Source organism: Hordeum vulgare, chromosome 6H, assembly GCF_904849725.1.
Source record: "Hordeum vulgare subsp. vulgare chromosome 6H, MorexV3_pseudomolecules_assembly, whole genome shotgun sequence".
In the NCBI taxonomy this organism is placed as follows: domain Eukaryota; kingdom Viridiplantae; phylum Streptophyta; class Magnoliopsida; order Poales; family Poaceae; genus Hordeum; species Hordeum vulgare.
Window position 1 is genome coordinate 209,854,832 of NC_058523.1, and position 8,669 is coordinate 209,863,500.

Sequence of the window (8,669 nt, forward strand, 5' to 3'; positions counted from 1 at the left end):
GGGGCTACATTATTCAACTCAAGATTACATCAAAGTATGAAAGTCCCATGTCGCTGCAAGCATGCACCATGACACTTGGGGGCTAATGCAAACTGCTCTTTCAGATCATCACATCATCAATAGACCCGTCTATTTCAAGGAGATAAACCATCCCTGGGGGGCTACAGATCACTCTTTATTCAAGTATGGATCCAAGGAAGAACCGGCTCATCATTTTTATAATGACCCGGTCCTTGGGGGCTACACATTGCTGCTCAAGTTTATATAATCATATTTACAAAGTCCTTGCTTATTATTGCATAATGACCCGGTCCTTGGGGGCTACATCATATGATGTTTTATTTTTGAAGGATAAGAACGTGGAAGTCCCGAGTCGCCGCAAGCAATCGACCCGGCACTTGAGGGCTACACTATTTAGATCAAAACTTCTAGAAGTCCCGAGTTGCTGCACGCAAGACAACCCAACACACGGGGGCTACACCACTCACTTTTTTCACGCATCATAAGGTCCAAATTGAAGACCCGACCCATCACACAATGATGAACCAATCCTTGGGGGCTACAAGAGTTGAAGCTTTATAAAGAATAAGACAGTTACAAGTCCCAGGCTGCTGCAGGCAAGACAACCCGACACTTGGGGGCTACGTAGTCAAGATAGTATTGCAAATCTCCAAGTCATCACGAACTGATAAACTTGGAGCTTGGGGGCTACAGGTAATATGGATATATCAAAAAAATTAAAGAGCACTTTCAAGACGTTAATTGTGAGCGAGACTCGCCTCATTTTTTCATGGAGCTAAAACATTGGGAGACCGGCTCAACATATTTTTATCTAGTTGAAGCATTGAAAGACCGGCTCACCATGAGATGGATTTTTCATCCCAATAAATTTATTTAGCCGAAGCAAGAGAAGCCGGTTCAACATTGTGTGGATTTCTTATACCCAAAATTTACATCAAGCCAAACCATTGGAGGCCGACTCAATGGCATATGTATTTTATTGCAAAGGACACGTACCTGCAAGATGATTGTGAAGATGGCTCGAAGAAACCAGGATTTTCAAGGAGCCACTTCATTAAATCAAGCCGGACAGTGGGGCAAGCTGGTCCCTTAACATATTTGTTATTCTTATTTCAGGAGCTTACTAGGAATAAATTCAAGCTAACCTGGGTCTAATGTAGGGGATGTACCCCGCGGTGTAACCCGGCTTGAAGTATGACCCGGCTGGGACTTGGCACTAGCGATTCATTAGTGACCTGGCGGGCGGCTCATACATGACCAGACAGGCGACTCAGACAAACGAGAAAGACCCAACAGCCCAGAAGGCGGCTCATGGGAGGGTCGGTTCACACAGAAGGCCCAAAGAAGAGGAAAGACTCCCTCACAAAGGAAACAAGACCCAGATTGGGATTCAAGAGAGACTAGTCGTAGTCCTACTCCTAGTAGGACTCTAAATGTAAATCTACCCCTTCCACCTATATAAGGAGGGGTAAGGCGCCCCAAGAGGGACAAGTTAGGTTAATCCATGACAAGTTCAAGTCATTAGAGATAGAAAGATTAGACACCCTCGGGATTAGAGGTAGCAATTCTGCACCCTTGTAATCGAGATCATCATCTTCATCAATGAAACACAAGCACGGCATAGGCTTTACCTCCATCGGAGGGGCCGAACGTGGGTAAACTCGTGTATCTCAATTCCGAACAACCCCTCTCAAGCCGCCACATAGTTGCGATGGCTCCACACCTAAGTCCTTGCACGAGGACATATGCCATGACAAAACCACGACAGCTACTTTGTGAGCATTCCTAATTTTTGCCAAGATCTGTAGGAGTCAGGCACAGACACCTTCGTTCGATGACATTGATAGGGCACCGGGTGTTAATTCTGAATAGAGACATTTGGCTCTAGTCGGGGTTAATATGGAGTTCCCCACCACGGACCAACTTCTAAAGGATCCCGAGGAAGTCTTGGTACCAATTCCAAAGTCGAGAGTGTGATGAATCACCGACGGCAGAAGGAGTCATTACATCATCCTGCATTTTCCAAACATGAGTTTAATGCTCTTAATTCGGTGGACGCATATCTCAGAGGCACCCGAGCAGGGCTTGAAGGAGTTGCAAACCTTATGTCGTCCAGCCTACAAGTAATTAATTAATTTTGACAACCAAACACAAATCCTAACTCAGTAGCCCTTGAGCCTTAATTCGGTCGGGACGGACGAGTTAAGTGTCCAAATATTCATGTCATGATGTGGTGTCGGCCTCGAAGGATCAAAACAAGAAATTTTCCAAGGACCTTGAGCTAAACCAAACACAGTTCTAGGCTGTCAAAGCCGAACTAGAAGATGTGAAAAAATTCACCAGGGAGGCGCACGATGAGTAGCAAGTTTTAATAATGCATAATTGAGTAAGGCACCCTTTTTCTAATGAAAGTTTGCCTTATAGCAACCGAGTCTATAGGCTAGTTGCAAAAATATCTGGATGCAGCCAGAGAATCACAAAGATATGCCCCAATCGCAGCACGAGGCCAGCCTTCGGGTATTATTTCAGAGTCTTGATGAGAATAACAAACCCCAAACAGAAAACCAGCGACAGGCCGAAGAAATTGAGAGGTTAAAAACCCAAGTGGCACATGCCCATGAGGAAAGCCAGAGATTGAAAGGTAGCATATTTGGTAAGTGAATTTTAGCTTGTACTTCCATCATATATATATATATATATATATATATATATATATATATTATGCCAATCTAACAAACATGCCATGTCTCTTGTTAGCTCTCCTAACCAGGTGCCCCGAAGAAGAGGCTAGCTCGTTTGGAGGGAACCTTCTGAAGGAACTATCCATCATGCATGAGTGAGGCTGGAAGGCAATGAAGAGTATGGTTAATGCGCTATAGCCGACCGAGAAGCCTCTGGAAGGGATGGCCAAACTAGCCGGTCGATGTAAAGGAGCTCAACACTGTTTTTTGCTATGGAAGATGTCAGCTTGTCAATAAGGGGCATGGGAGGCATGGGCAATGGTGAAGACACGATTCGCGAAATTTGACCTAGAGCATTTGGCTTGAGTTGGACCGCTAGGGCCGGATGGTCAAGTGGTGCCACTTCACTTGGTGTATGACCAAGTGATGCCTGCCGCATGGATCTTGTGAGAAGACTATAGTCTGGATGCCATAATAGTTAATATTGACGAGCAACCAGATGTCTGATTCTAGGTAGCTATGTACTTTACATCATATATTACTTCATTCATGCTTTAAACATTGTCTTAACCAGCCATTGGCTTTTACCTCCCCAACCAGTGGTCGGGCGAGTGTTTCATAATATGTAACATGTGTTAAAAGGAAATCACTTCAGAGAATGAGGTTGTCCGTACATATGGTGCAAAGAGACAAAATGTGTTCGAGGAATTTATGTTATATTACTATCTAATGTAAGAAACATCTTTTGAAGAAAATAGTTCCTCTATGGGTTCCTTTCTTCGGGTTGCTATGCTACCCGTAGACATGATAACCAGATACCCACAGTATGTGGGTGATGGTTACTTCAGGAAAATTACCCTGGGTGTTGATCACCAATATTTTCACTTCCATTATGGTCGACCAATTGTTTTCTTAAGAATGCTAGCTTTCGGCTTCACCCATTTAGGGTACGTACCCGGGTTGCCCGGTCGTAACAATCACAGAGGTGCTCCCTTTACCCTCTAGATGAACAATCGGGAACATAAAGGTCAAGCGTAGGAGCAAGGTAACCCAGCTTGGCCAAATCTCAAGTAAAATTGATGCATATGATGGCTTGAAAGCAATATAGGAAGGGTGCATACACGATAGAGAAAATATAGATGCATAAAAAAAATATTGATCGGCTTTATTAAGAAGCCCCTAGGTGTTACCGAACAGTACATTTAAAGATGTATGGTGGAGAAAACTTAAACATGGATCGGTTTAGCCAAACATAATGTGGGATATGCTACTCTACCCCAAAAGAGGAAAAAGGAAAGGAAAACTAAAAATGGAAAAGTAAGAAAAACTAGTTAAGTGGATGTCACCAGTCTATCAGTAGAAGCACCGAAGACGAGTTGCATTTCATGGGTTCGGTTTGATGCGATTATCTCATGGGTTGCGGAGGTGATACGCTCCTCGTGCAAGTACTTCATCAATTATTAAAGGGCCCTCCCATTAAAGTGAAATTTTAATTTTTTTTCTTCTCCGAGAGACGTAGAACAAGTTTGACCGATTGTATGCCTTCTCTCGAACTTCCCAGCTCTGGTAGCGCCGAGCTTGCTATTGATAAAAGGTATAGTGTGTCGGCGCTACATCGCACTCTTCTTCCACGGCGTTTAGGTCATCCTGCCGATCTAACCCAGATTCCTTTTCCTACTATCTCCGCACTCTAGGCTGTGACACGTCTCCAACGTATCTATATTTTTTGATGACTCCATGTTGATAAATTATCATTTTAGAATACTTTTGGGGTATTTATTTACTAATTTATATTATTTTTGAGAACTAACCTATTGAACCAGTGCCTAGTGCGAGTTGTTGTTTTCTGCATGTTTTTCACTTTTTAGGTTTTCAATACCAAACGAAGTTCAATTGTCTTGAAACTGTTTGGTGATTTTTTTCAAGACCAAAAGAAGACCGAGGAATATTGGAAGAAGGCTGGAGGCCACACGAGGGGGCACAAGCCAACAGGGCGCACCCTCAGTGCCTCCCTCATGGCCCTCCCGACTCTGTTCTCTCGCCTATAAATTATAGTTTATTCCAAAACCCTAAAGGCAGTCCCGAAATACTTTTTACGCTTCCGCAAGTCTTTGTTTCAACAGGAGGCCATTTGGAGCTCTATTACGGCACCCTGTCGGAGGGGGGAACGATCACGAAGGGCCTCTTCATCAATCTTGATACCCTCGTGATGGTGTCTTAGTAGTTTGTCGCAGTCTTACAGGTCCATAGCCAATACCTAGATGGCAATCTCTCTCTTGATCTTAAATACAATGGTCCTCGCATCTTTGCTTTGAGCCACACGTTGTAATTAACTTTTGTGCGGTCATTTGTTAGATTCTGATGAATTGTGGGTTTATGTTCACATTATTAATGATAAATATTTGAGCCCTCTCTGAAATATTATATGATTCTTATGTGCATTATTATGGTAGCTTTGTGATTCTCTCTAATCTATTGAAATAGTTTGGCCAAATAGATTGATATTTCTTAGGTGAGTGAGGTGTGTTGTAGTAGGTTCAACCTGGCGAATTTCTATATTCCAGTAACAGAAGGGGACAAGATGGGTATTTATGTTGCTTCTACTAAGGATAAAATGATGGGCTTTATTCATATTTCTTGATTTTACTTTGTCTACATCATGTCATCTTTCTCCAAGCATTACTCTGTTTTACTTAATACTCTAGATGCATGCTGGATAGCGGTCGATGAGTGGAGTAATAGTAATAGGTGCAGACAGGAGTCAGCCTATTTGTTTATGGACGTGATTCCTATATACACATGATCATTGTCGTGATTATGCATAACTATCTGCTTTTCTATCAATTGCCCAACAATAATTTGTTTATCCACCGTATGCTATTTTCCATGAGAGATGCCATTAGGAAAAACCATGGCCCCTGAGTCTACTCACAACATATTTACAAAACCTTCAATACCTTGCTGACATTTCCTTGTTTTTATTTTATTTTCGAATTTACAATTATCTACAACTATCTACACACCATACTTGATTGCAAATAACGAAACTAAGGGGATTGACAACCCTCTTACCCGTGTTGGGTGCAAGTTGTTTGTTCTTTTGTGTGCAGCCGCTGAAGACGGTTGTGGTTGATATTCCAATTGGTTCGATAAATATTGGTTTCATAAGTGAGGTAAATACTTACCCATATTGTGCTAAGATAACCCGTTCCTCTTCACAGAAAACCCAATGAAGATCACAAGTACCGGGAAGGATTTCTGGCGTCGTTGTCGGGGAGTATCATCACCAACTACCAATTAACTCCACACAAATTTTCATTCACTTTTTCCTCCTTTTATTTTCTTGTATATTTAGTTTGTATAATTAAAAAATTAAAATACAAAAATATTTACCTTCGCTTGCTTAGCTTGTCACTAGGTTGCATCTTTGCTCTCTAGTTTACTTGCCACACTTGTTACTTGGATTGCTCGGTTACCATCTCTCAAGATACTACTAAGTTGTGTGTCTTCTCAAATAATAATAACAATGATTTTATTAGTACTCCTATACCACCCTCCTCTAGTGTGGATGCCTTTGATATTAATGGTGCATTGCTGAATCTCGTCATGAAGATCAATTTTGAGAAAATCCTAATGAGTATCCCGCTTCACATCTCAATACCTTTGTTGAACTTTGTGATATGCAAAATAAAAAAGATTTGGATAATGATATTGTGAAAATAAAATTGTTTCATTTTTCACTAAGAGAGAAAGCTACAGCTTTGTTTTCATCTTTACCATGTAATAGTATTTAAACATGGGATAACTCTAAAGATGCTTTTATTGCCAAGTATTTTCCTCCTGCTAAAACCAACTCCCTTAGAAATCAAATTATGAATTTTAAACAGCAAGATCAAGAACATATTGCACAATCTTGGGAGAGGATGAAGTTGATGATAAGAATTACCCAATGCATGCTTTATACTTATTGATAATTGTCCAAAATTTCTATGTTGGACTAAACTTCTAGATTCTTCCGCAGGTGGTACTGATACGTCTCCAACGTATCTATAATTTTTGATGGTTTATGCTATTATCTTGTCAAACTTTGGATGTTTTGCATGCCTTTTGTATATTTTTTGGGACTAACTTATTAACTCAGTGCCAAGTGCCGGTTCTTGTTTTTTCAATGTTTTTGACCCCTTTCAGAGGAGATTTTGAAACATATTCCAAACGGAAGAAAATCCCCCAAAAGATTTTTTCCGTCACGAAAGAAGATCGGGAAGCTTGAGAGCCAAGGCAGGTGGGCCTCAGGGGCCCCACAAGCCCCCACCCCGCGGCCAGGGGGAGGCCGCGACCCACAGGCTTGTGGGCCACCTGGGCGCCCTCTGCCCTAGGGTTGCGCCTATATATTCCCTAAAGATCCCAAAAAAATCCGGAGATCATCGAAAGTACTTTTCCGCCGCCACAAGCTTCTGTCTCCGCAAGATCCCATCTGGGGCACGTTCTGGTGCCCTCCCGGAGGGGGGATTCGGATACGGAGGGCTTCTTCATCAACACCATGACCTCTCCGATGATGCGTAAGTAGTTCACCATAGACCTACGGGTCCATAGCTAGTAACTAGATGGCTTCTTCTCTCTCTTGGATCTTCAATACAAAGTTCTCCATGATCTTCATGGAGATCTATCCGGTGTAATCTTCTTTTGCGGTGTGTTTGTCGAGATCCGATGAATAGTGGATTTATGATCAGATTATCTATGAATCTTATTTGAGTTTCTTCTCATCTCTCTTATGCATGATTTCATATCCTTGTAATTCTCTTCGAGATGTGGGTTTTGTTTGGCCAACTAGATCTATAATTCTTGCAATGGGAGAAGTGCTTGGTTTTAGGTTCATACCATGCGGTGACCTCACCCAGTGACAGATGGGGTAGCGAGGCACGTATCGTGTTGTTGCCATCAAGGGTAAAAAGATGGGGTTTTCATCATTGGTTTGAGATTATCCCTCTACATCATGTCATCTTGCTTAAGGCGTTACTCTGTTCGTCATGAACTCAATACACTAGATGCATGCTGGATAGCGGTCGATGTGTGGAGTAATAGTAGTAGATGCAGAAAGTATTGGTCTACTTGTCTCGGACGTGATGCCTATATGTATGATCATTGCCTTAGATATCATCATGACTTTGCGCGGTTCTGATAATCGCTCGACAGTAATTTGTCACCCACCGTATTACTTGCTATTTTGAGAGAAGCCTCTAGTGAACACTATGGCCCCCAGGGTCTACTCCACGCCATATTTTCAGCCTTACACTTTTTACTTCGTTGCATTTTCCTCCTTGAGATCTCACTTTTGCAAACAATCTTGAAGGGATTGACAACCCCTTTGAAGCGTTGGGTGCAAGCTTGTTTGTGTTTGCGCAGGTACTCTGGACTTGACGAGACCCTCCTTCTGGATCGATACCTTGGTTCTCAAACTGAGGGAAATACTTACTGCTCCTGTGATGCATCACCCTTTCATCTTCAAGGGAAAAAACCAACGCAAGCCCAGTCTCCGTCAACGTGTCAATTTCTGGCGTTGTTGTTTGAGAAGTAGCACAAGGATTTCTGGCGCCGTTGTCGGGGAAGAACTTTTTTTGCCGTAGCAGGTACCATCATGGAGGTGACCTTAGGAGAGGCCACCAAACTTATGGACAACATCCTGGCATACCGAACGAGCTCCAACTCGTAAGAAGGTAAATTTGGTTGAGAAAATTGCTTCTTTGAGTGAAAAAGTGGATGCTCTTATGAATTTGGTTGCTAATAAAAATACGCATGTTGATCCCAATGATATGCCATTGTCTACTTTGATTGATAAAAATAATGACGCTAATGATGTGAACTTTGTCTCGCAAAATAATTTCAACAACAATGCTTACAGGGGTAATTTCATTGCTAGGCCATATCCGTTTAATGTTCCTAGTGGTTATGGCAATTCTTATGGTAATT